Raw genomic sequence first — 6,000 nt, forward strand, 5'->3', positions numbered from 1 at the left:
TAATTTTAATGTCTAAAACAACTTGATGACGTAATACGGTATATTATATAGGACTATAGAAATCGCAGTACCGGATAGATAATGTTTAGTAGTTTAGAAAATTAATTTTAATGTCTAAAACAACTTGATGACGTAATACGGTATATTATATAGGACTATAGAATCGCAGTACCGGATAGATAATGTTTAGTAGTTTAGAAAATTAATTTTAATGTCTAAAACAACTTGATGACGTAATACGGTATATTATATAGGACTATAGAAATCGCAGTACCGGATAGATAATGTTTAGTAGTTTAGAAAATTAATTTTAATGTCTAAAACAACTTGATGACGTAATACGGTATATTATATAGGACTATAGAAATCGCAGTACCGGATAGATAATGTTTAGTAGTTTAGAAAATTAATTTTAATGTCAAACAGTAACCAGTACCGGATAGATAATGTTTAGTAGTTTAGAAAATTAATTTTAATGTCAAACAGTAACCAGTACATAAAATTTATTTCATGAAACAGCCGGCACATGACCAGACCAGAGTCCGCGGCCCACCAGGCATTGCCCAAATGCCATAACGGCCAGTCCGCCCCTGCATCTGTAGTGGATGTGGATTGGCATCCCACTCGTTCTTCATGTTCAACACTTGCCCAACCATTTTTAAACTTCTCAATTCAGAGTACAGTCTCCATATCGTGCAGTGTAAATACCACATGGGTTGGACGAGCATCCCGACCAAAAAGAGAACAGTTCCTTACCCGGACGGGAGGCTCTAAGCAGGCAGATGGGCATCCAGGCCAGGAGAAAGGAAGGAGCCAGACCCAGAAGAAATGGCCAGAAAGGTTTACTGTCTTAATATTTCAAGACTGTTGAAGATCTGCGGTGGGTTGGCGCCCTGCCCGGGATTGGTTCCCGGCCTTGCGCCCTGTGTTGGCTGGGATTGGCTCCAGCAGACCCCCGTGACTCTGTGTTCGGATTCAGCGGGTTGGAAAACGGATGGATGGATGGGACTGTTGAAGATTATATTTTATGCTTAATAGATATCTCTACTTTTTAATCCTCAAATGCCGCAGCTGTGGAGCTTGTTTTGTTTTGGACGTGCTCTGTCTCTAGGTATGTCAGAGGACTGGGACTTTGTGAAGTGGGGTCCAGCCTCACGTGAGGAGGCAAAATGGGGTGGTGGAGGGATAAGGGGGGAGAGAAAGAGAGCAAGCTATATCTAATCTATCCTTTTAATCCTTATAATTATAACTTCCAATGTAGCAATAGGCTGCATGGCAATAACTCGTGGGAAAATTGGAAATTAAGGTTAAAGCTGTCTCATTTCCAGTTAAGACTACAAGATGACATCAAAAATTCAGAATCAATGTCTCCATGATGCGACGGTTAACTTTGTGAGCTGGAATGTTAAAGGCCTGAATCACGAATTAAAGAGAAAGAAAGTATTCGCTCACCTAACAGGTCTAAACGCTAAAATAGTATTTTTACAGGAGACCCACTTACTAAGGCAAGGATCAGTTCCAGCTGCAAAAGACTGGACTGGCCAAATGTTAAATACCAGCTTTACAAAAAAAACTAGAGGTGTGGGAATTCTTATACATAGAACAGTCTCATTTGTAGCATCAGATGTAGTATCTGATCCTGAAGGGAGATATGTGATTGTCATGGGCAACTTTAGAGCACATCTGTCTCGCTTGAAATTGTCCAAAATGTTCCCAGGGCAAGACCCAACCTGTGAACGCCGCAATCAGACTCCAGCCTCACTGGGCCACATGTTCTGGGCCTGCGCTAAATTAACATCATTCTGGACAAAAATTTTGAAGTGCCTTTCAGACAACCTTGGTGTCCCAATCCCTCTTAATCCACTAACAGCTGTGTCTGATGGTCTTCCAGAGGGGTTTAAAGTGGAGAAGGGCAAACAAACTGTGACTGCCTTCACTACACTATTGGCACGTAGACTTATTTTGCTAAACTGGAAGAATCCTAACTCTCCTCTTTTAAGTCAGTGGGTAACCGATGTTTTATATTATTTGAAATTGGAAAAAATCAAATTGTCACTTAGAGGATCTGTGCAGAACTTTTTCAAAACCTGGCAGGATCTAATCAATAATATTTTAGAATAAGCTCTTAAAGCACAGAGGAAGCAGATTCTTTCCCCATTTCTTTTTCTTCTCCATTTATCTGTACCCACCTATTAAACTCATCAATTTATTTATTTTTACTATTTTTAAGTTTTATTCTGTTGGCCATGCTCTCTTTCTCAGGGGTGGGGGTTGATTTGTTTTCAATCCTATTTTTTTGTAAAAATTGATCTATTTGTATGGAATGATTACAATAAAATAAATAAAATTAAAAAAAAAAGAAATGGCCAGAAGGGATGGAAGGACTGCGGTGGGTTGGCACCCTGCCCGGGATTGGTTCCTGCCTTGTGCCCTGTGTTGGCTGGGATTGGCTCCAGCAGACCCCCGTGACCCTGTGTTCAGATTCAGCGGGTTGGTAAATGGATGGATGGGATGGAAGGACAGCCCATCAGTCATAAAAGACGGCACAGGGGATACATTAATCCCCCAAGGACACAAGATGGCAGCAGGCCATTTGGGAACCAGCAGGGAATGCTGGGAGTTGTAGTCCGGCAACACAGCCCTGCTGGGGACCGTGGGTGCCACAAGGGGTAACTATTAGGAGGTGCGCTCCCCAATTTATGGGACTTCCATATGACCCGGAAATACTTCCACTGGGCAGTGGCCCTGGCACCGAAACGGCACTCGACTGGAGGAGGGTAGTGCGGTGGTGAGAGGAATTGTGGAGAGAGAGAGATACTCATGCTTTGTGCTTGTGTTGTATGTAAATAACACACCATTATTTGAACCCAGGACTCTTTGTGTAATCGTGTTTGGGGTTTGGGGCTCACTGACACTTCGGTTTCCATCACAGCAGAAAGCCAGATCACTGCTCGCTGCTCTTCTTTGCTACAAACGCAGAGCAGAGCCGCCATATTATTCATAGGAAACAACAAGAGAAACTGTCCGATTGAGGTCGAAACCACAAACACATTGCATTTTCACACATGTGCGAAGAAATCTGTAAAGTCAACCCAGAGAAAATGATCACAAAAATGCAGATAATTATTAATTTACTGTTGGATTTTTCTCCTGTAATTATTATTTTTGTAAAAAATATTTGTATTTGTGCCATTCTGGGTTTTTATAGACAATGATATTTTATGGGATTTTGTGTACTTGTCAAAATACTTGTCAAAATTCACAGAGTGTGATGTCACTACCATGATGGGATAAAATGGTCCCTTTTTATGATTCTTTTTCTCTGGTTTTGATCTCTTAGGACGTCTTTTGACTTTGTTTTTGATTTCACGTATTGGGCTGTGATTTTATTCTTGTTTCATTTTCTGGTCTTGACCTTGGATTTAGTCTTCAATTACGTTTCTTCTCCTGATCCTTTATAAATTTAGTTGCTATTTTTCTTCAAAGCAGTCCACTGCACATATTACTTATTTCCTTATTTACCCTTTTGGTGAAACATTGTCTATTTAAGGAAGGAAACAAGTTGCTAATCTTCACTTGTCCTTCACTTCTTATTATTACTTTGTACAAAAGGTGAAAACAGAGAGCTGTATTGCAACTTAACTAAAAACATGTGGACCTCTGGTATTCCCAAGATAAAGGTTCCAGTCCCCGTAGTTTAGGAGTACCACCAAATACCAGGGCTGTTGTTCTTCTTTCTATCAAGTAATCTGCTTCTGCAATTTGCTTCATGCACAGCAGATGTCGCTGCTCTTCATTTTTCCCTCTGCTTTGACACCTTGTCAATCAGTTTATTTGTGCAGTTTGCCATAAGAAAGACATGGACCCTGATAACTTTGTGAGAGTTGCTGCTAACGATGTTTTTTTGCTTCACCAGCACATGTCACGTCATAAGCTTTCAATTAAGAGCAAGATCAAGGTTCTAACCCCAGTGACCTGGCAGTAATCACATGACAGACAGACATAACCCTTAGCATTTTGTATAAATTATCATAGAAGACAAGGGTTGGCTGGCATCCATCCCAGGATGGATGGATCCTTACCCAGCCGGGTTGCCTTGGTAATGGAAGGGTGGAAGGAGACCGCCAAACAGGACCAGGTGCTTCTCCAGTACAACAGTTGGCAGCATCTCTCTGATGGGTCTCCCATATACACATACCACAGGGCTGCACGGAAATTGGAGTACCCATGGGGAGCCTTCAGAAGGAGCTGTAGGGAGGAGGGTTCCTCAGTTTTGGGAGGTTCTGCCTGACCTGTAAGTGCTTCATGGATGCAGTGTGGTAGCACCAGAAGTACTCCCAGGTCTGGTATAAAGGAAGTCACTCTTCCTCACATGGGGAGTTGGAGTCAGGTGGAAGAAGGACAAGCTTGCTTTGGAGGAGTGGATGGATGGAAGGAAAGAAAGAAAGAAGGAAGAGAAATATTTATTGTATCATATTTGACAATTTGTTTGCACCTGAGACTTTTTGTGTTGTTGTGTCTACGGTTTTGGATGCTGCAACACCTGTACAGGTCACTATATATATATATATATATATATATATAGTAACAGATAGAGGGCACTATCGCTCCCTTGAACCCTTGTTCCAGACACCAGATAAAAGTCCAATTATTATTTACTTTATAATAATAATGTGCACCAAGCACCTTCCACTCCACTATACTCATAAATAACACACAAATCACTAATCAATAACAATCTTCCACTCCCAGACGCGTTGCTACCCTTCCTTCCAGCTCAGCTCGTCGTCTGAGATTTCCCATCGTCCTTTTATAGTCCCTGACCCGGAAGTGTTTCCAACCCCCCAGTCCATGTGACTTTCCATCACTTCCAGGTCAGATAAAAAGTTCTCTTCTTCTTCATCCTGGAAGCATGTCATTCCTCCTGTCGCTGTGACTAAGACGTACTTCCGGGGCGTAGGGCATGTAAAAATCCTTGGGCCTCCCTGCAGCGTCCTCTAGCGGCCCCCATGGTATCCAGCAGGGCTGTGGATAAAAACCCCATTGTCCAGGATTCCCTGCTGGCCTTCGGGGCACCTCCATGCTGCAGGGAGAGCTCCACCTGGGGGCTTGGGGGTATTGGCCGGGATGAATGGCCGGCCATATTCCACAATATATATATATATATATATACATTTATATATATATATATATACATTTATATATATATATATATATATATATATATATATATATAATATATATATATATATATTGTGGCATATGGCTGGGACCCTTGCCGGGCTGGGATGCCTCCACTCTGGAAGAACTGGTGGAGGGAGCATATCCAGAGCATTACCTCGTACGGAGCACTAGATGGCAGTCCCCTGGGTTGCAGCGGTGCCTTGGACTCCCACAGGGCTCCATAGGAGCTGGACTTTGGAGCAGTAGTCCTGTGGGCACCACCAGGTGGTGTTGCAGTTACTGCTGAGCCCTGAAGTATAGCTCTTCCACCACACCCGGAAGTGCTGCCGGAAATGCGTCAACAAGCACCTGGAGCACTTCCGGGTGCATTATAAAAGGAGCCAGCAGACACTACTCAGGAAGCCAGAGTCAGGAGGAGGTGGACAAAGCTTGCTTGGAGGAGTGGAGGGAAGAGAAAGAGAAAGAGAAAGAAGTTAATTGTATTGTGCTTAATGGACTGTGTTGTGCTTGTAGGAAACAAGGAAAAAATAAAAGCGTGTGCTTGTACTTGTACCTCTGTGTGTGTTTGTGTCAGATTTGGGAGGCTGGAGCGACCTCTGCTGGCCACTATATATAAATATCGTGTGAGAGACGGCCAGGATGTGGCAGCGCCACAGATTCCCACAGGGCATCATGAAATCTGAAGTTCTTTAGCTCAGCCCTGTTGGGTTCTGTGGGTGCCACCGGGGTGTGCTGTGGGAAGTAAAAAGCCCTACCTTGTTGGGTTTCAGCCTAACCTAGAAGTGCTCTTGGGCTACGATTATGGAATGCCAGAAA

The sequence above is a fragment of the Erpetoichthys calabaricus genome, chromosome 14, assembly GCF_900747795.2.
Source record: "Erpetoichthys calabaricus chromosome 14, fErpCal1.3, whole genome shotgun sequence".
Classification (NCBI taxonomy): Eukaryota; Metazoa; Chordata; class Cladistia; order Polypteriformes; family Polypteridae; genus Erpetoichthys; species Erpetoichthys calabaricus.